The sequence below is a fragment of the Pongo abelii genome, chromosome 6, assembly GCF_028885655.2.
Source record: "Pongo abelii isolate AG06213 chromosome 6, NHGRI_mPonAbe1-v2.0_pri, whole genome shotgun sequence".
NCBI lineage: Eukaryota > Metazoa > Chordata > Mammalia > Primates > Hominidae > Pongo > Pongo abelii.
This window is the reverse complement of record NC_071991.2, coordinates 143152923-143176744: the sequence shown is the minus strand read 5'-3', so window position 1 is coordinate 143176744 and position 23822 is coordinate 143152923. Positions and strand designations below refer to the sequence as shown.

General features: G+C 35.8%; 1 long non-coding RNA gene across 1 annotated transcript in view; it reads right to left on the bottom strand.

Moving 5' to 3' along the window:
• The window catches only part of LOC129060513 (uncharacterized), a 257216-nt gene extending 240555 nt beyond the window's left edge, over positions 1 to 16661 (bottom strand). Inside the window, exon 1 of the long non-coding RNA XR_008527299.1 lies at positions 16132 to 16661. This is a non-coding gene — a long non-coding RNA (uncharacterized LOC129060513). The remainder of the gene's footprint in view (positions 1 to 16131) is intronic.
• Positions 16662 to 23822: the final 7161 nt, after the last annotated feature.

Here is a 23822-nt window from a genome sequence, read left to right as displayed (position 1 = left end):
GATTATAGCTGGGGCTGCACAGCTCACAGCTCCAAAAGAGACTCCTTCCTTTTGCTTGTGAAGAGGAGAGCGAAGAGTAAAGAGAACTTTGTCTTGCATCTTGGATACTGGCTCAGCCACAGCAGGACAGAACACCAGTCACAGTTGTAAAGCCATCTCTCCAGGCCCTAGCTCCCAAATAAAATTTCTAGATACATCCTGGTCCAGAGGGGAAACTGCTAACTTGAAGGGAAGAGCCCATTTCAGACAGGAGTCATTACCTGCTGACTAGGGAGCTCTTAGGCCCTGAATAGCCAGCATCGATACCTAAGTGGTAAACTGTGGACCTTGGGTGAGACTCTGAGACTCACTGGCTTCATGTGAGACTCAGCATATTCCTAGCTGTGGTAGTAATGAGATGAGTTCCTTCTGCTTGAGAAAAGCAGAGGGAAAAGCAATGAGGACTTTTTCTTGCACATTAGGTACCAGCTTGGCCACAGGTATAGCACCAAGTGGGCTCTTGGAGTTCCTTATTCCAGGCCTTGGGTCTTGGACATTCAGAGGGAAGCTTACTGCTATAAAAGGAGAGTCCCAAGTGAGGTAGCATTTACAAGCTGACTGGAGGTTCCTGGGGCCTGAGGAGAACATGGACTGTAGCATGGCAGTACTCCCTGTGGGTCTGTGGTGGTGGTGGCCATGAGGTGAGGTTCCTTTGCCTGTGGAAAGGAGAGGGAAACATGGGAAGGACTGCATCTCGTGGTTTGAGTACCAGCTCAGCCAGAGTACAACAGGACACCAGGTCAGTAGAACAGTACACCAGGTAGACTTCTAAGGCTTTTGACTATAGTCCCTGGCTCCCTTAGGGCAACTCTGGACCCACTTGGGGCCCAGAGAAACTCGTCAACCTGAAGGGAAGGATGCGAGCTGATTGTAGATCCGCAGGGCCCTGAATAAATACAGGCAATAGCCAAGTTGTGGTTACAGTGGGCCTTGGGCAAGACCCACTGCTATCCTGGCTTTAGGCCTGACACAGCCCAGTCCCAGTGGTGGTGGTCAAAGGGCTTCTTGTGTCAACCCATCCGTAGCTTCATGTGTTTCAGTACAAAGAGAGAGACTCCATTTGTTTAGGAGAAAAAAAGGGAAGAGAACAAGAGCTTCTGCCTGGTAACCCAGATCTTATACAAGACCACCAAGGTGATACCTCTACAAGTCTGCAAAAACCACAGCATTACTGGGCTTGGGATGCCCCCCCATTATAAGTTAGATCACAACATCTAAGTCCTTTCAAATACCTGGAAAGCTTTCCCAAGAAGAACAAGTACAAATAAGCCAGGACTGTGAAAACTACAATAAATACCTAACTCTTCAGTACCCAGACACAGACAAGCATCTACAAGCATCAAGACTATCCAGGAAACCATGACTTCAACAAATGAGCTAAATAATGCACCAGTGACCAATCCTGGAGAAACAGAGATATGTGACCTTTCAGACAGATAATTCAAAATAGCTGCTTTAAGGAAACTCAAAGAAGTTCAAGATAACACAGAGAAGGAATTCAGAATTCTATCAGATAAATGTAACAAATAGAAACAATTGAAAAGAATCAAGTGGAAATTCTGGAACTGAAAAATTCAATTGACATACCGCAGCTAGCATTAGTTTTTTAATAGCAGGATTGATCAAGTACAAAAAAGCATTAGTGAGCTTGAAGACAGGCCATTTGAAAATACACAGTCAGAGGAGACAAAAGAAAAAAAGAGAAAAACAATTAAGCACATCTACAGGATCCAGAAAATAGCCTCAAAAGGGTGAATTTAAGAGTTATTGGCATTAAAGAGAAAGTAGAGAAAGACGTAAGAGTGGTAAGTTTATCCTAAGGAATAATTACAGAGGAGTTTCCAAACCTAGAGAAAGATATTAATACCCACATACAAGAAGATGATAGAATACCAAGCAGATTTAACCCAAATAAGACTACCTCAAGCCATTTAATAATAAAATTCCCAGAAGTCAAGGATAAAGAAAAGATTCTAAAAATAGCAGGGAAAAAGAGACAAATAACATACAATGGTCTGGCTGCAAACTTTTCAGTGGAAACCTTATAGACCAGGAGAGAGCAGCATGACATACTTAAAGTACTGAAAGAAAAAAAATGTTTACCCTAGAATAATAAATACATATTTCAAACATGAAGGAGAAATAAAGAATTTCTCAGACAAATGAAAGCTGAGGTCAACTCCAGACCTGTCATAGAAGAAGTGCTAGAAGGAGTAAGTAAATCAGAAATGAAAGGACGTTAATGAGCAATAAGAAATCATTTGAAGGCACAAAACTCACTGCTAAGTACACGAAAAACACAGAATATTATAATGTTGTAACTGTAGTGTATTAACTAGTCTTATCTTAAGTAGAAAGACTAAATGATGAATCAATAAAAAATAACTGTAACAACTTTTCAAGATATAGATAGTACAATAAGATATAAACAAAACAATAAAAAGTTAAAAACTGGAGGTACAATGTTAAGGTACAATGTTAAGGTTTAGAGTTTTTATTAGTTTTCTTTTTGCTTGTTTGTTTCTTCATCCAAACAATGCTAAGTTGTTATCAGCTTAAAATAATGGGTTATAAGATAGTATATACAAGCCTCATGGTAACCTCCAATCAAAAAACATACAATGAATACACACAAAAAAAGAAGCAACAAATTAAATGCCAGAGGAGAAAAAGACCATAAAACAATCAGAAAAAAAATAACAAAATGCCAGGACTACATCCTTACTCATCAATAATAACATTGAATGTAAATGGACTAAACTCAAATCAAAAAACACCACGTGGTTGAATCAATAAAATAATAAGAACCAGTGATCAATTGCCTACAAGAAACACATTTCACCTGTAAAGATACACATAGCCAGAAAATAAATGGATGGAAAAAGATATTACATGCCAGTAGAAACCAAAACAAAGAGCAGTAGTAGTTGTACTTCTATCAGGCAAAATAGATTTCAAGACAAAACTATAAGAAGAGACAAATAAGGCCACTACGTAATGACAAAGCAGTCAATTCAGCAAGAAAATATAAAAGTGTACATATACATTTACCCAACCCTGGAGCACCCATTATCAAATAATAATATCTAATAATATTATTAGATAATATCTGGGCAAAATATCTAGTGCAAAAGTAATGAGAACCCTGAAATATGACTTTATGTAAGAGACGAGCCTGTAAATGTGAGAAAAGTCTTGGGGTAGAGAGTTTGGAGGATAAACGTAGTTAAGGAGCAAAGGTTGATGTGTTGCCTCTAAAGGTGATGCAAATATTAAAGCAAATATTGTTAGAGCTAAAGCAAGAAATAGAACCCAAAACAATAATAGAGGGAGACTTCAACACCCCACTTTCAGCAATGAACCGATCTTCCAGACAGAAAATCAACAAAGAAACTTCACAGCTAATTCTCACTATAGAACCAATGGATCTAATAGACATTTGCAGAACATTTCGTCTGACGGCTGCAGAATACACTTTCCTCTCCTCAGCAGATTGATCATTTTTAAGAGTAGACCATATGTTAAGTCAAAAAAACAAGTCTTAAAACATTCAAAAAATTTAAAATAATATTTAGCATCTTCTTTGATCACAATGGAATAAAACTAGAAATCAGTAACAAGAGGAATTTTGGTAACCATACAAACACATGGAAATTAAACAATATGCTCCTGAATGACCAGTGGGTCAATGAAGACATAAAGAAGAAAATTGAAAATTTTCTTAGTTGTCAGCAAGTTGAGGGAAACATATTTTAATAAAAAGAATTAAAGCTGTATATTTTAAAAAATATATTTTAACATTCAGTTTTGTTTGTAAGTCGCATGGAACTTAGAAACCACCTGCCATTCTTATTTTAAAAAGTCGTATTTTTGTTTTTATTCCTAAGTGACTAGGGGTTAATAAGATTTGCATTCTTACCACCATGTCCCTTAATGAATATATATTAAAACAAACTTTCTTCTCTCTCAAACCGTGTTTTTTTTTTTTTTTTTTTTTTTCAGAATTTCCTATTTGTAATGTCATCACTTTTCTCTCTGGTCCATAAGAATAGAGCAACATACTTGTCTTTTGCTCTTCTGTCTACTTGAATCCTCTACCTATTTAATCATTAAGACTCGCCTTTTTCCCTTTTAAAACAGGCTCTTCATTCCTATTGCTAATTAGTTGGTTCAAGTTCTTATCCCTTATAATACAACTATATTATAATGTTCATATGACCTCCTGGCTTCTAGCTCCTAATTTATTTTTTATACCACGTTCACATTAATTGGGGTGAGTGATAAATTTCTCCATTAAACTGTTTCAGCAGGATAAATCGATACTCTGGAGTATGGGGTTACATCTGCTCTTGAATATTTTTCTCCATCAACCCCTTCTTGTCTGTCCCACATTAATTGAGTAGTAATTTAGCCTAGGCTTCAAGTAGGGCTAATTGCATGTTAACATGCACCAGCATGGTATTTTTGTGGGCTCTCAATACTGTTAAACCAACATGCTCACTTTTTTAATTTTTCTGACAAGCAGCAGCTAAAGTAATAAGAACCCTGAAATATGACTTTACATAAGAGATGAGCCTGTAAAGGTAAGAAAAGTCTTGGAGTGGGGAGTTTGCAGGATAACTGTAGTTAAGGAGTGAAGGTTGATGCATTGCCTCCAAAGATGATAAGGTCATCTTTCAGTGAAACAAACAAACAAACAAAACAAACAAAAGTGTGCAAGTGTTTCAGAGTAATAGGGAGCACGATTTTTTTATAACAAAGGCTAAACTATATTTGTTTGCAGTAATTATATGAATAAAATATGTAGACCATCCCATTGCTTTAACTATCAGAGAGATAAAAACATCAATTCTATGAAAAGGAAAATCAAGAATAAAAAAGTACAGTTGTATTATTACCATATTTCACTTAAGCTTATTCAAAGTTCGATCATGTGTCTAAAGAAAAGGTAGGAAAGAACTAAAAATCAACTTAATTACAGACAAATTTATTTTCCATTCATGTTAGAGGGAAATTAGGTTAAAACAAATTCAGGATTTTCTCAGCATAACATTTTTTGCCCCAGATATTCACTAATTCAGTCCTCTGAAATTTAACAAATGATTTATAACCGTCTAATTTGTGTTATATAAGTACAGTTATAAATTGAATGACTTGGTGAGCCAGAATAATGTCACAGAAGACAAGGCTAAGCCACATGGCCTAGATCCGAGAATCAGCTCAGTGCAATTTTAGGTAAGTCATTTTACCTTGGCAGATTTTACTGACTTTACATTTGAATGATTACGTTAGCTAGTTGATCTCTAGGGCCCAAGTCTATAGAAAGAAAGTCCTTGAGAACAAAGAAAGAAGTAGAAAAAGAAAGTGTGTGTGTGTGTGTGTATATATATATACACACACACACACACACATACACATGTGTATATATATTTACATTATATCCATTCCCTTGAAATGCCACATAATTCAATTTGAAAGTAAATCATGGCTCACTCATTTCAATTATTTGTATTAGATCAAGGATTTGTGGATACGTGTTCAGAGAAAACATCCCAAGGTCACTCTTGCATGCAATGTTCACTTTATATGAAATCAAAACAATAATTTAAGGAGCTCCAGAGGTATACGAGTTCATTACAAAAATTCACTTCGTTGCATTTGTTAGAACTAAAAACAAGAAAAGCCTAAAGTTTCCTGCAGAAGCTTAATTTCTGAGACGCTAAATGCACATGCACATCTGTTCTATCTTTTTCCTATCTTATCAACATGCTCATAATTGAATTACTACCTTAAATTCAGTATGGCATGTATATTTATTCAAAGTCATCTCTCTCTCCAACAAAAGTTAAGAATATAGTATATGTCATTGACTTCTGTGTTAATTATTAAGTTAAATACACTAATAATAGACATGTAAAGAGGAGAGTTTTTAAAATTAAGGTAAAAACATGCTCAAATATTGTATTTCTGACTCTATCACAAGACCAAAACATTATTTTAAAAATATTTCAATATATGTTTTAAATGCTTCTAGGAACATGTAGCCTAAGACTATCTCAATTTCCCTCTCAGCTCCCTGTGGATAAGATTCAAACAGGAAACGCAGAGTAAATTTAAAATAATTTGGTCCCAAATTTATCCCACTTATGCAATAGGCAGAATCCCAAGATGGCCCCACTGAACTTCATTCCCTGGTATTATATCCACCATTAGGTTATGTTATGTGACAAATGCATTTTTTCAGATGTAATTAGGGTTACTAATCAATTGACCTTAAAAGCAGAGTTTTCTTTGGATGATAATAAAGGAAATCAAAAATCGATATGCACGAATGCTATGCTGAGAGAGAGAGAGAGATAGAGAGAGAGAGGCAGAGACCGAGAGAGATTCCATTGCTGGCTGAAAGATGAAGTTCACATGGAAAGGACCTGAGTGGCCTCTAAAAGTTGAGGGTGATCCCCAGTTGATACTCAAGAAAAACATAAGGACCTTGGTTCTATAACAGAGTTTCACTAGATACTGCCAGTTACTTGAATGAGCTAGAAGTACATTCTTCCCCAGTGCTTCCAGATGTGAGTCCCCTTCAGTAACACCTGGTTCTAAACCTTGTGAGACCTTAGATAGAGACTCAGCAATGGCTACCCAGACTTTTGATTTAGAGAACTGTGCAATAATAAATGAATGAATTTTTAAGGTGCTAAATTGATGATAATTTGTCATGCAACAAGAGAATGAATACCATTTCTAACGCCTCAGGGTAATATCACACATGAAAATAAATTGAAAGTGGATTTAAAACCTAAGTGGAGAAACAAAGATCTGGAATTTTTAGAAAAAAATTATATAAAATATATCTTTATGAACTCAAAAAGAAGATATATTAAAGAAATAGCTTAGAAAGCAAAAACCATAAATAAAATCACTAGTAAATTTGGCTACATTAAAAATCTCACAGAAATGACCCCATATACAAAGTGAAAAAATAAGTTATACACAGCAAGAAGATAAAACATACATTACTTCAAAAGATCATTAAAGTATTACTACATGGCAAACAGAAAAAAAAAAAAGACAAATTCTCAAGAAAATGTCAGTCCAATAGAAAAGTGTAAAAATCACATAAAAAGAGAAACTAAAAGAAAATGAGATGGCATAGATATATATACATATATATGTGTGTATACATACACATGTTCAATCTCATGAGCAATTAGAGAAAGGCAAATAGTTTTAAAGCATAATACATTATTTCATGCTCATCATTTTAACCAGCAAAGTTGAAGGTTTTTGATGCAAAGCATTGGTCTGGATATCAAATAAAGAGAAATTGTATATACTTATTTTGAGCCTAAATTGCTGTAATTATTTTAATATCTAATTTGAGAATAGCTAATAATATTAAAGATGCTGATTGCTCACTTGTCAGCAATCTTATTTCTAGATTACTCCCAAGAAATGCTTTTACACACGATCATGTGGAAAAATGAGAAACATTGCAACTTTATTTCCACTAGTAAAAACTGCACACTGTTTAAATTGTGATCTTCCAGCACGATGTGTGCCATTGGTGTGATGTTAAGGTACTGGTACTAGAAATGGTTAATTTGTAGTAACTGAAGTACAAAATTTTGAATTTCTAGATAAATTATTTTTGGTACTATATAAGCTATCCTTTCTCATTTTCTCTTTAACTTCAGTTCCCCTAACAGTAATATGCATATGCACGCACACACACACACACACACACACACACACACACACACACGATACTCTCATTAATTTCTCATTTTCCAGGCAAATAAATTACCTCTGTGACATCAAATAAATGAAATTTAAAAGTGTGTTTTGGGAAAGACTTCCTCGATTATTAATAACTAGTTAAGTTACTGCAAATTTATAATAGAGCTTTCTTCTTTCCCTATCTTATATACAAAAGATGAAACATGATATTAGAAAAGGGTTACATTGGCCATTATTTGGATAATCCTTAAAGTGTTGCAGACTATGATTCATGAGAGTAATAGCAATTTTGGTTTAACAAGCTCCACTTTTTAAAAACTCAAAAATTGTTAGCACAATATTGTTATTGAGTCAGAGACTTACAGAAGGAAAGCAAAGAAAGCACTGAAAAAGAAATTAACAACCAAAAGACTTTAAAATATCATTAAATGCAAATAATTAACTCAATCCTGAGAATGTTTTATTAGCTGAATCAGTTTACCTTAGATAAAATTCAGAAATGGAATATTTATATGCTACTTAATTTTTAAAACTATTTTCATTGGGTGTTGTTTGGTGAGGTACTTAACATTTGTTTTATGAAATTTTCCATTATTGGAAAAGATGGAATAGATGTACTTCTTACTATTTCTCCTACTAAGCACAGCTAAAAACCCTGAGTATTATACAAATTTATATACAAAAGAATCGTAAGATGATTTGAATGGTGCTGAAAAAAGTCAGAGACTAGGATTTCAGGCCCTTGCAAATGATATGGTAATCAGTACCCTGAGTTTTTATTAAGACACATGTAAGCCATACTGGGTACTAGAAAAGTCAGGAACATGGAAATACAAAATGACACAGCCCTCAAGGTGTCACTTGAGCTAGGTGGGGAGCCTAAACTCTATCCCCATCCAGCATTCTTGAAGCAACTCTCCCCTTCCTAACTTCAGTGGTGTCAGAGGAGACTGAGTGAAAAGTTGGAACTCTCATTACCTCTACCAGTAATGATCCCAACTCTTACAGTGTCAATGGAGGCAATGGTGGGAGAAGTAAAGAAAGGCCCTTTCCTCTTCACAGTCAGGGAGGTTTCTAAAGAGGCCTAGAAGAGAGTCTGAAATGTTACCCCGGCTCAGGCTCAGCAGTGATAAGGGCCACCTTTCTTCCCCTTTGGGTATAAATGGAGGCTAAGTGGGAACCCTGGACTTCCACTTTCATCTTGAAATTATGAGGCAGCTTCATGCTTTGAAACAAATTTGCAAATAACAGACATGTCATAAGATAAATGGAAAACATTAGTAAAGAAATAGAAGATATAAAGAGGAACCAAATAGAAACTTTAGTACAGAAGACATACAATAATAGAAATTTTAAAATCCAATGGATGGATTAAACAGCAGAATGAATGAGACAGAGGAAAGCATCATTGAACGGGAAAATAGAATAATAGAAATTGCAAAGTCTGAACGAGAGTGAGAAAATACACTGGAAAAAAAAAATAACAGAGTCTGAGGGACATGTGAGACTGTAACAAAAAATCTGAAATCCCAGAAGGCAAATAGAAAGAGGATGGGGCTCAAAATATGCTAAAACTTCTTCAATTTGATAAAGTGCATAATCTACCAGTGAAGGAGCTGAGTGAAATCCTAACAGAATAATCAAATGCAAGACACATCATTGTTCAACTTCTGAAAGTTGATGAAAAAAAATATGTTACCAGTAGCCAGAAAACATACTTTAGTAATAAAGGGAAAATCCAAGATATGATCAAATGAAGTAAAACTAGGAGAATTTGTTACCAAGTGATATATTCTAATAGCTTAAAAAAGTTATTTATTTAAACAGAGAGAAAATGATAAAATCATTGGAAAATCAAAAAGAATACTGTAAAACAAGCATATGAATAAATTCAATATGACTAAATCTCCTCATCAAATTTCTAAATAATACTTGCTGGTTAAAGCAGAAAATTATAATACTGCCTAATGGAATTCTAAATATAAGCAGCAGAAATATTTAAGACAATTATATTATAATGAAAGAGGTTAAAGACACATAAAGGAAAGTAAGCTGTCTATATTTTACTCCAACAGGTAAAATACTGATACCAATAGACTGTGATAATATTTTATGTATGTGTGTTTGTGTATAAATGCAATAAGTATATATGTAACACCTAGAGAAACTGCTAAGTAGCTATACAAAGAAATACACTCAAAACCAAAATTGTTCAAGTAACCCACAGAAAGGTAAGAATAGGAAAACAATGAGAACAAACAGAAAACAAACACAAAAATGGCAGATTTAAGTCCTAAAATTATCAATAATTATATTAAATGTAAATGGTAGAAATATTCAAGCAAAAGAGAATGTCACAGTGATTAATAACATGACTGAACTAAATGCTATCTGTACAGAAAACTCACTTTAAATATAATTATACACCCAGCTTAAAAGTAAAAATATGATAAAAAATGGATTGTAAAAATATTAACTCAAATGAAATAGCAATGGTTGTATTAATGCCAAAGTAGACATCAAAGCAAAGAAAATTACAAGACAGAAAGAGACATAAAACCTAATAAAATCAATCCAAAACAACAGCAATCTTAAATGTGTATGAACCAAAATGCTGCAAAAATATGTGAAGAAATAACTTATAGAACAGAAATTTTTAAAAAATGACAAATCCACAATTATAACCTAAGATTCCAACACCCTTCTCTCAATAATTATTGGCAAAACTAATCTCTCTGGAAATAAGAAAATCAGTAAGGATAGAGAATAATTCAACATTATCATCACCCAACAGTATATAATCAACATTATACAATATTGCAACCACAAATATCAGAATATACATTCTGTTTAAGTATCTATGCAACAAATGCCAAGATATACTATATCCTAGTGAATAAAACAAACCTCAACACTTCTAAAAAATTTGAAATCACTCAGAGAATACTCTCCAACTACAATGGAATCAGGCTAGGAATGAATAATAGAAAACAGGGAAATCCCCAAACACTTAGAAATTAAACCACTTACCCTTAAATAATCCATTAGTCAAAGAGGAAGTCTCAAAGGAAAATTTTTAAAATACACTTAGGTGAATACAAATAAAAATAAAACCTATTCAAATTTTGGGGACACAATTAAAACAGTGCTGAGAGAAATTTTATAGCACTAAATGCTTACACTAAAAAGAAAACAAGAAAAAAATCTCAGATTGATAATCTAAACTTGCATTTGAAGAAACAAACAAAAGAAGAGGTAAATAAACCCAAAGCAAGCAGAAAGAACGGAAAAAATAAGTATAACAGCAGGAATCAATGAAACTGAAAACTAAAATCAATACAGAAAAATAACAAGAAAACCGGGCTTTTTGAAAAGATCAATAAAATTACCAAACGTCTAGCAAAACTGACCAAAAAAATGAGAGAAGATGGAAATTAACAATTTCAAGATTGAAAGTAGGGCTATAGAGGTTCTGCAGGTAGCAAAAGCATAATAAGGTAATAACACAAATAACCATCCTGAATACTTAGATGAAATAAATGAATTCCTCAAAAACAAAAACTGTATCAAGACAGCCAGTATGAAATAGATGTTTTAAATAGCTCTATAACTATTAAATAAATTATTCTAAGGAAAAATAAAACTGTCTCTAATTGAAGACAAGGTAGCTGTGTAGGAAATCCCCAAGAATTTATAAAAGTAAATCCTAAAATTAATAAGTGAGTTATTTGGAGGCTGAGACAGGTGGATCACGAGACAGGTGGATCACGAGATCAGGAGTTTGAGATCAGCCTGACCAACATGATGAAACCCTGTCTCTAGTAGAAACACAAAAATTAGCCCGGCATGGTGGTGCACGCCTGTAACCGCAGCTACTCAGGAGGCTGAGGCAGGAGAATTGCTTGAACCCGAGAGGCAGAGGTTTCAGTGAGCCGAGATTGCACCACTGCACTCCAGCATGGGTGACAGAGTGAGAGTCCGTCTCAAAAAAAAGAAAAAAAAAAGTCAGTTAAACAAGACCACTGGATAAAAGATCAATATCCAAAAGTAAATTATATTTCTATATATTTCCAATCAACATTTACGATTATCCAAAAAGTAAATACTTATATGTGAATCTAAGAAACAATACAGAAATTATACAAATTTATACAATTGTTTAACTATATAATGTTCAGGAAAGAGTGCAAAGAAAACATACATATTGAAGAATTATCGTGTTTATAGATTTGAAGAATCAATAAGTAAAAATGTTAATTTTCCCCAAACTGATTTACAGGAATAAAACAATTTCTAGCAAAACTCTAGCAAGATTTTTAAAGTACAGTCAGATTATTTTAAAATTTATATGAAAAGGGAAAGGAAGTTGATTAGAAAAATATATTTTAAAGAAGGATAAAATGAAAGAAATCAGTCTACCCAATTTCGCTACTTATTAAATAGCCACAGTTATCAAAACTGTCTGGTAATCATGGTGCAATACATACTTAGACCACAGAAACAAAGTAGAAAATTCAGATATAAATCCATATAAGTAAAGTGAAGTGATTTTTGACAAAAGTTCAAAAGCAAATTATAGAAGAAAAGATAATCTTTGCAACAAATGGTACTGAAGTAATTGTATGTCCATAAGGGGACAAGTGAGCTTTTACTTAAATCTCAACTTATACAATAGTCCAAAGTAGATTATAAACTTAATATAAAACTTTTAAAACAAAATATAGGATAAAAAGTTTAGAACACACAGCCTAGTGAAGAATTTTTAGTCATAACTCTCAAATTACAATTCATAAAATAAAAATATCTGTGTGTTAAACTTTATCAAAATTATCCTTTTTCATTAAAGATTCTGTTAAAAGAATTTTTAAAAAGCTGAAAACAGAAAAAATTGCAAACTAAATAATGAAATACTCATATCTAGGATACATAAAGAACTCTCAAAACTCAAAAGTAAAAAAAAAATCTAATTATAAAAGTCAGGATGAGACATTTTCCCAATAATGATATATAAATGACAAATAAGCACATGAAAAATCCTTTATTATCAATAGCCATTAATGAAATTCAAATTAAAACCATAATGAGATATTGCTACATGCCTATTCTGACAACTAAAATAAAATACAGATACAATACCAAATAATGTGGAAGATGTAAAGGAACTTGATCTCTAATACATTATTTGTGGGAATGCAAAATGATACAGCCACTCTGGAAAATTGTTGGGCAGGCTTCTTAAAACCACTGAACATATACTTACCAATGCCCAATGATTATAGTTCTAAACATTTATCCCAGATAAAAGAAAACATAGGTCCCCACAACCTGTACATGAACGCTCATACTAGCTTTATTTGTAGTAGCAAAAATTTGGACACAACCAACGTGTCTTTTAATTGGTGAGTGTTTAAACAAACTATGCTCTATAAATACCATGGAATTTTACTCAGCAGTGTAAAAGAACAGGCAATTGATTCATGCAGTAATTTAGATGGGTCTCAAGGTCATTATAGAACTTTAAAAAAAAACAACCTCAAAAGGTCACATACTACGTGTTTCCATGTATATAACATTCTCAAAATGACAAAATGATGAAAGAAAACATATTAGTGGTTGTTGAGTGTTAGGAATAGTAAGGGTAAGTAAGAGTGACTATTAACAGGTAGCAGGAGGGAGACATGGTTTTGATGAAATAGCAATAGTTCTGTATCTTGATTTTGGTGGTGATTATACAAGTCTACACATGTGATCAACTGACATTGAACTATATACACACATTATACCTAGTCTCAGTTTTCTGGTATTCGTACTGTATTTTATTTATGCAAGATGAACCCATGAGTGAGGTCTCATACCCAAGAACTCTATGTACTTCTGTGTAACTTTCTGTGACTATATAATCATTTCAAAATAGTGTCAGCTATATCTCAAGCCCTCCTCTGGGGTCTAGGGTTACAGAAATAAGCAAATCAATGAATCTTGTTCTCAGTAGGCTTACTCACATTGTAATGAGCGAAACAGACAACAAGCAATGTATAAAATACACACTATATTAGTGAGTAGTATTAAGCAAAAAATAGAATGGTGGGATTAAGAATTTCAGGGAGTAGTTGATGGGTTAAGCTTTCAAGATCATCCTGAAAATTTTGAGAAGAAAGCATTTGCATAAACACTCAAAGGAGAAAGGTATAAGGATATCTAAACTTTGAAGGGACAGCAAGTGCAAAAAGCACTGAGGATGAAGTGTGCCTGGGTTGCTGGAGAAACCAGCCCTGGACTGACTCTAAGGCAGTCATCTGCTTATTCTGCTCCAGGAAGAATCATTTATTGAATACCATTTGTTTCTAATATAAGAAATTAAGTGACTCAGGTTAAAATACTGCAAATTAGGGAAATGAGGGTATGTTAGGCAAATTATTCAGGCAAAATCTGACCACTCAAATCACTTTCTAGCAGGTTAAAATGTACGTACGTTCTCATACTTTATTTTAGTTAAAATGCAAATAATTGTCTTGTAATTTTTAACACTTTACTTTGTTATTTTTTAAATATAATATCCTTGGATAGTTTGGGGCTCAGTGAAATCAGTTTTGATTAGGGATAGAAGAGACCTTCTATTAAAATAGTGGGCTCTTTGTTCAGGAAGAGATCAGGGGCTTCATGGAGAAACATGGACAAATTGTTCAATTTGCATAGAGCTGGCCTTGACTTATAATATGATTTATTATATTCAGTGGATAGTAGTCTAGTTCTCCAGTTTCCATTGCCTATATAGACATGGTCCTTGAGAAAAACTGTCAAATAGCTTTATTTTTCAAGAAAAATTACTTGAAGAAAACCCACTGAAGCAACAGAATTTGACAATACAAGTACAAACATGGTTTCATAATAGTTATTCTGCTTACATGTTAGGTTGGTGCAAAAGTCATCGCGGTTTTTGTCATTAAAAGTAATGGCAAACACCGCGATGACTTTTGCACCACAATAAGTTGATTGCCCCCAAAGGTGGTTATGTGAAGGGAACAGATGATTTAAATGGCCGCAGTCAAACCACATTGCATCAGTATTACAATTGATATCAATTCCATACGTTTCTTCTAAGTTAAACAAGTCATGCTTGCAGCTATAGACTAAGAAGGCATTTCACCTTGAACTTGCGCTGAGGAAGAATTCTTTAGCGTGTAAACTATAAGACATTGAGATGCAATCTATCTTCTGAGTCACATCAGCTGGTTAACTCCATCACAAGTGAAATGACCGAAACTAATCTCACACCAACATTCCAATGGCAATACAACTTTAATCAGGTCAATTCTTCCATTCCCTATTACTTAGCCCAGACACGCAAGTTAGTGATTCATGTCACCCTGTCAGCATCTCCACAAACAGTTGCAGCTGCATTCATTTAAATTGGATACTCAAAAAGCCTACTGTGTCCTTATCCATTGTAATTTTTTCCGTTTTTATGCCTCTGCTAATTTGAAATAGCCTCCAGTTAAATTCAGGTAAAACACACCTTAAAGACATTGATTGTCTTTTCTGCAAAATCTGCTCTTATTTTAATTGATACCCAGGTTATAGAACTGACACCTTATACAAAGCAGCCTGAGCCTGACAGTCAGTACTGGAGAGGCTCCCAAGGACCTCCTTACACCTGCTCTGTTCACCTTCCTATGCTTTGGCTGCTCAAAGTTCCAGACTGACTTAGCTTTACAGCTACTCCGTCCTTGATCCGTTTATGCTTGGCCCTAAATTGTTAATTTCTGCACGATGGAACTTTCAGAGTGTGGTTCTATGCACTGAGAAGGTGACTGACTACATCAGAAAAGGTAGGTTGGGGGTTATTAAAATGTATATTCTCCAAGACACCAATTCTGAACATTAAAAATCAGAAATCCTAGAGTCTGTGTATCTAAATATGTTCCAGGTAATTTTCAGAATCAGCTGCGCTTGACTTCTGCTGCATAGGGTGTTCGGTATGCTGAACTCCAACTTGCCTGCTTGCCTCCATGATTATACTAACTTCAATGCACTTGTTTTCACTCCCCTCCGTTTCCTAGGTTTTATATTTCAAACATCGTTGTAAATATCAATACCTGTGGGTTTTTTTCTTAGACCCAACTTGATATCCTGTTGCTATGTGCTGGAAGAATCTCTATACTTACTCAATGATAGCATTTACTGCATTTTCATTTATTTTAGAATTCGCTTATTTATCTTGTTTAAATGCAGTTAACTATTGTATGCCGCTAAGTAGCACAGCAATGTGCATTGGACAAATGAAATAAATAATGAATAAACCAATCAGAGCATATATTCTTTCCTGAAATGAAACAGAGTTTTCCTACTTACCTTTGTTGCTCTTTACTTGATCTTTAATCTCTTTGCTGTTCCTACAGTTTCAGTATATAACCACTGTTCTGAGAGGTGACAGCATGTTGGCAGCCCTCAGTCCTCGCTCGCTCTGGGCGCCTCCTCGGCCTTGGCGCCCACTCTGGCCGCGCTTGAGGAGCCCTTCAGCCCGCTGCTGCACTGTGGGAGCCCCTTTCTGGGCTGGCCAAGGCCGGAGCCGGCTCCCTCAGCTTGCGGGTAGGTGTGGAGGAAGAGGCACGGGCGGGAACCGGGGATGCGCGCGGTGCTTGCCGGCCAGCGCGAGTTCCGGGTGGGCGTGGGCTCGCGGGCCCCGCCGGCCAGCGGCAGTGAGGGGCTTAGCACCTGGGCCCGCAGCTGCTGTATTCGACTTCTTGCCGGGTCTTAGCTGCCTCCCGGCGGTGCAGGGCTCCAAACCTGCAGCCCGCCATGCCTGAGCCTCCCGCCATACCGTGGGCTCCTGCGCAGCTGGAGCCTCCCTGACAAGCGCCGCCCCCTGCTCCAAAGCGCCCAGTCTCATGGACCACCCAACGGCTGAGGAGTGCCGTCACAAGGCGCGAGACTGGCAGGCAGCTCCACCTGCGGCCCCTGGTGGGGGATCCACTGGGTGAAGCTAGCTGGGCTCCTGAGTCTGGTGGGGACCTGGAGAACCTTTATGTCTAGCTAAGGGATTGTAAATACACCAATGGGCGCTCTGTATCTAGCTCAAGGTTTGTAAACACACCAATTAGCACCCTGTGTCTAGCTCAGGGTTTGTGAATGCACCAGTGGACACTCTGTGTCTAGCTACTTTGGTGGGGACTTGGAGACCCTTTATGTGTAGCTAAGGGATTGTAAATACACCAATCGGCACCCTGTCAAAACGGACCAATCAGCTCTCTGTAAAACAGACCAATCGGCTCTCTGTAAAATGGACCAATCAGCAGGATGTGGGTGGGGCCAGATAAGAGAATAAAAACAGGCTCCCAGAGCCAGCAATGGCAACCCACTGGGGTCCCCTTCCATACTGTGGAAGTTTTGTTCTTTTGCTCTTTGCAGTAAATCTTGCTGCTGTTCACTCTTTGGGTCCACACTGCCTTTATGAGCTGTAACACTCATGGCTAAGGTTTGTAGCTTCTCTCCTGAGGCCAGTGAGACCACGAACCCACCGGGAGGAACCAACAACTCCAGATGTGCTGCCTTAAGAGCTATAACACTCACCACGAAGGTCTGCAGCTTCACTCCTGAAGCCAGCAAGAGCACGAATCCACCAGAAGAAAGAAACTCCAAACACATCCGAACATCAGAAGGCACAAACTCCGGACACGCCACCTTAACTGTAACACTCACTGCGAGGGTCCACGGCTTCATTCTTGAAGTCAGTGAGACCAAGAACCCACCAATTTCGGACACAGTTCTAGCATCAGTTTCTACCCTGCCCAGTCTAGTAATAATTTTCTGAGATTTTTACAATTCTTCAACTTCCTCTGTTATAATACCCTTTTTTAGTATTTAATAGTAGCTCTCGGTAGGTTGGGTTTGCTTGGAATTCCCTATTCATTTGGATTTTAAAATCCTGTATTTCTCCAAATGCTAGTTAGAATTTTTTATTTGTAATTCTAGATCCTTAGGATCATTTGATTCTCTTTCAGTGTAACTGATCTCAACACCACAATCCAAACCACATTTCCATTCCAGAGTTGCCAGGAATTTTTGGAACATACTAATGTGGTGCTAACACCATTGCTTTATCATGAATCTTTCCTGATCTCCCAGTATTGATTTGTAAGATATTGTATAACTACTGTGTGTACTTTTCTAGGCTCAATAAAATATGATCTTTCTTCTTTTGGCCTCATAATTCTTTATACATTGCTATGCTATTAACTGAAATATATTGAATTATTTATGTGCTTGTCAAATTCTCTAACCAAACCAATATAATTTGGTCTCAACCAACAATCTGGGAATTAATGTAAGAAATCTCCCAGTGAAACATAGTAAAGGTAAGTGAAAATAGTATGCAGTCTTTTGGGATTCCTTGTGGAGCTCTACAACTATAAATAGGCCTAAAGTTTTACTTTTTATCAATTCTAATTTTATTGGCTTGAATCACAGTATTACCACTTCCTAATTATTTAATCCTGAACAACAGCATTAGTTTCTTCTATCTTCACATTTTTGTTTTGTAAAATTGAGTTAGTAATAGATCCTTTCATTGGTTTGTTATGTTAAGAAAGTAATAATATTTAATTAAAATATGATACTAATATATTAGATACTCAATACATAGTCCCTGTCATCATAATTGCCAGGATTATCACCATTATGTAGATAAAAAGACTCAATTAAATTTTAGTAAACTGGAGTACTAGCAGTGAACTGGGGAACAGTGATCTCTGGCATCAAGTAGAGGTTTGGCTCTAGGCATTCTCCTGGATTTCTCTATGTTTTGGATTATTATGATAATTACAATAGAGGCCATTGAAGAAATTGGGTACAACTCCCTCAGATACAGCAACCAAATATGGATAATATACAGAAGAGACAGCAAGACTTTTGCACTAGCACAAGCACAAGCACAGAGTCATGAGGCCATCCACACATTTTAAGGCTTCTAAGCAAAAATGTTCGTAAAAGTACAAAACCAGAAATATAAAACCACTAGCACATAGATCATAATAAATTATATTTAGGAACTGCATTCTATCGACATGTAGAAATATTATAAATTCATAAAAAATAATTTTAAAATTTACATTTTCTAACATGAAACAAATTGTCCTGTATGTTTTAGTTAAGTGCTGTAAAGTAATACATATATTTATGTCCTCATTTCTGGATAAAATTAGGTATTAATGCAAATTATATTACCACATAAATACAATTCTTGAATAATATACAGTTCATTGATGTATGTAGTTATTTCTGGGAAATGGATGATGAAAGACTTCCACTTTTTAAGGTATATCTTTTATAACATTATATTTTTGCATGAAAAAAGTGTCATTTTTGTACATTTGGCAAGAAGATTTAAATGGCCTAAAGGGGAACATTATAATTATATTAATAGAGTGGATGTTTTCCTAGGTGTAACTTTTAATCAGGTGGTAAAACGAGAAGTGGGGGGGAAAGTTGTTGCAGATCGTTTACCTAGGTCATTTCTTAGTTTTTCTCTTCTATGTAATTATGTAATATTTTTGTCTTCTATGTAATATTACAAAATATCCTATGTAATTATGGTACGTCTATACACTAGAGGGAATGTTCTTTCTATGCTTGGAACACATCAAGCTTCTGAAAGCCCAATGCATTATTTACTGCACTCCATAGCCAATGATCTTCAACAAGGAGCCAAGAACATGCAATGGGAAAAGGATAATCTTTTCAACAAATATTTAGATACTGGATATTCACATGCAAAAGAATAAAATGTGCCCTAATAACTTACACAGAAATCAACTCCAACTGGATTAAAGATGTAAATGTAAGAGCTAAAATTGCAAAACTCTTAGAAGAAAACAGGGAAAAAGTCTTATGACATTGATTTTGGTAATGACTTTCTGGTTATGATCACAAAAGTACAAGAAACAGAGGCAAAAATAGACAAATAGGGCTACTTCAACATTTCAAACTAAAAAGCTTCTGTACACCATAGAAAGCAATCAACAAAGTGAAAAGGCAACCTACAGAATGGAAGAAAATATTTGTAAACAAATATTTGGATATTTTTGTTAATATCCAAAATACACTAAAAATTTCTGCAACTCAATAACAACAAAATAACTTGATTTAAAAATTGGCAAAATATTTGAATAGACATTTCTCTGAAGAATACATACAAATAACGAACAGATATGAGAAAAATGCTCTACATCACTAATTATCAGGGAAATGCAAATCAAAACCACAGTAACACTTTACATGTGTTATAATGGCCACTGTTTTAAAAAGATACCAAGTTTTAATGAGGATGAGGAGAAATCGGAATCCTTATACACTGTTGATAGGAATGAAAAATTGTACAGCTGCTATGGAAAATATTATGAAGTTTCCTAAAAAATTTTAAATAAAATTACTGTGGGATCCAGTAATCCAACTTTTGGGTATATATCTACAATAATTAAAAAGAAAATATCAAAGAGATATGTACACTCCTGTTTATTGTAGTACTGTTCACAACAGCCAAGATATGGAAACGGCATGAATATATATCAATAGAATAAGTAGATAAACAAGATGTTGTATATACCTACAATAAAATATTATTCAGCTTTAAAAATAAAAGAAATCCTGCCATATGCGACAGCATGAATAAACCTGGAGGACCTCATGTTAAGTAATACAAACCAATCTCCAAACCAGTCTATAAATACTGCATGATTCCTCTTCCATCAGATATGTAAACTAATCCAACTCAGGGAAACAGAGTAATAGGGCAGTTGGCAGTGCTAGGGCTGAGGGGAAATGGTGGAGGGTTGATCTTCAGTGGCTTTCAAGATTCAGCTATGTAAGATGAGCAAGTTCTAGAGATTTGCTGTACAATCTTGTGCTTGTATTTAACAATACTGTATTGTGTACCTATGAATTTGTTAAGAAGGTAGATCTCAAGTTAAGTGTTCTTACCACCATGACAGCAACAACAGAAAGAAAACAGAAAGCCATCTCCACCCATTTCTGGAAAGGTTTTCATATGGTTCTGCCCACCTGATGACTGTTCTCATCACCGTCCCCAGCTCTTCTTACCAATCTGGTCAGAACTGAGGAGATGAAGAGAAAGCTAAATTTAGATAAACGGGGTAAAACTGCCCTCTAAAAATTAAATTCAAGAAATAATAAATAACATGGTTAGTCTTGAAAATAGAAACACATCTTGGAAAATAAAGCCATCAATCTTGTCAGATGTAAGAGAGGCAGAAGACCATTGATTTAGTAATGGCAGTCAGAATTTGTAGCTTAATTGTTTAAGTCTGAAGGGCGTTTTTGTTATTGTTGTTTGCTTTTATAAAAGCAGTTAAGTTTCCTCTCTTGCAGGACTTTCTCCTTCGTTCAGCTAAAAACCAGGTTCTTGTCACATGACCAGAAAATATTAGGCTTGTGGACACCTAGAAGGGTGAGAAAAATTGAATTTATTGGGCAAAAATGGAAAAAGAGAAAAACTTTCAGCAGAGTGAGAGGGAAGCCTGTTTACTGGCTTCTGCCTCACCATGCTGGAACGCATGAGGCCAGGCTTCTCTCCTCTGCAAACGGTGTGAACTTCCCTGGCTCCACCCCGTTCTCCCAGGGCAAGACCAGTCGGAGGTTCTCTGGGGAGCCATTTTTACTTGGCTGTCTCATTCCCCACTCTAAAGAAGTACAAACAAGGATAAGGACAAAGACTGATCTTAACTGCTTCCTGCTTACAAGGGGCACTGTTCTGGGAAAACAGCAGTCATAGTTCTCTAAGAGGCCTATTTAAGGATCTCAGGCAAAAGGGGCCATTGTCCAAGGCTCCAGTTGCATGACCCTTTGGAACCTGATGGCCTGAAAGTCAGAAGTGACAAACTGGAGAGAAGACAGAAGAGGGAAAGGAAAAAAGAAGGTGTTTTTTCAAAGGAGTCCCACAGGTTCAAGGCACACTTGAAAGGAGTACAGACTGGAAGAATGGCTACCCATCTAGAAAGAGGAGAGCAGGCATCCCTGGTTCCTTTTTTTTCCCTAGCAAATACCTGGGGTATGTGAGGGAGGGAAAGTGAGGCACTCCTTTTTCTTTCCTCCCTCTTTGTATCCTCCCATCCTGGCAACCTCGACAGGGTGCCACCCATGGGTGTTAAAGCAATTTTCACTCATGTTAACAGGGGGTGGGCGTATCTGCTCTTACTCACATATGCCCTATCTCACCTGCTGTGAGCAGCCTTGAATTCCCTAGACCTCATTTATGCCATGGATATGAGCGTAGCCTTTATCCATGAAACAGGAAGCTTGGCTTAATTGGCAGGAATCAGCTATGCTCAACTGTGCAATGCCTTGTAACTATCATTATCATCTGCCTCTGCATCCCTCAGATCCAGTTTTCTTTCCTAGGGCTTTGACCCAAATCTTGGAACTGAGTTTGAGACAAAAATGTGTCTCAGGGGGATTGCATGGACTGCTTATCATAAACTGAATGTTACAGTAAAGCTGTGGAATTGAGTCCTCTTCCAATAAGAGAGAGAAAAGGATGTCTTGTGACACACAGAGATAACTGGTGGCTATAGTTATTCTTGCTAAGATTTGGGTACATGGATCTTGACTTTGGTTAGCTCCCTTGGTCTTACTTTCCCAAAAAGGAAACCTCCAGATTATGGCACCCTATTTATTCCCATCATCTGGCAGGATTTGCAGGATAATTGCTCAAAACAAGAATATTGATCCAGATTTTTACATTACCCATCCCTCTTCTTCCTGCTTCAACCAGCAGCCAGAGATTGCTGGTTGGTTCACTGGGATAAGCAGGGTTAGTCTAAAGTGTAGGCAAAAACTTAAAAACAACTAATGAGTTTAGAATTTAATGACACCTATATAATAAGCTCTGAAGCAAAATCTCTCTCTCTCCAGTCCTCATTTTTGCTAAAAAAGATATCATGATAGGACTGAGTTGTTTGCAAAACAGATTTTAGTCTTGTACTTGGCCTGATTATTTGCATGAAGTGCAGCAAAAATAATTATCTCTACATAGGCCTTTTAGATTGGTTTTGATGGAACACTATTTCACAAGGAATCTCAGATAAGACCTCTTAAAGCCGAGCCCAGCCATGGGTTTGTATCCTCCAATACCTGAGAGTTGTGTGATCCTCCCCTCTTAAGATCTCATGAAAAATTTGGAGTTCCTGAGCCTATTAGAAAGTGACATTCTTTACTGACTACAGGTCAGAAACCCTATAGAGGGACTGTATAGGCTAAGGTATGAGGTTGTTTTTTCCCAAGTGGCTTTTGTCAGCTCTGCAAGTTGAGCTTGACTCCTTAAAGGGAAGCATACCCTTCTAGTCATAGCCTTCGTAAAACAACCAGTTTCTCCAATTGTGTCCTGTTACAAAAGAAAAGTAGATTCTTACTGCACTCACGGCAAACAACTCTATTGCCATAAGTTAAGAATGCTCACATTTAGTTTTCAAATTCTAGAGGAACCAGGCAGACAGAAAAAAACATGATCCAAATTTTGTTCACAGGAGTATAACTTACTTAGTTATTATAGGCCACAAATTTTTCAAAATAAGTTTTTTTGACTCTGAAAAACAAAACAGGATCAGTAATGTTCCAAACAAACGTCAAAAAGATTGCTTTGGCTTTCTGAGTTCAGTCCATTTAGGTAACTCTTATTTTGCTTGATATTCGTGAACATTTCAGCTCTTCATGAGTCCTGTACATTTTTTCTTTATTCCAATGTTATAACCTTCAAAGTTATCAGAAATCCATGTTTGAGAACACCTGTCAATGTTCTATAGTTTATTATAAACCATCTTTTTAAAAGGATCCAAACAAGAAAACAGTTGTCTGTGAATAACAAAATGTCCATTGTAGTTACAGTTAGAAACACAATTGACAAAGAAGTTTGGTTATCTCCGTGGTTTACAATAATTAACATAACAACCTTAATTATGATTGATAGCATATACTCAGACATTAGAATTTTGGAAATCCCATAAAATTATAGAACATATATTAATATTATTCAC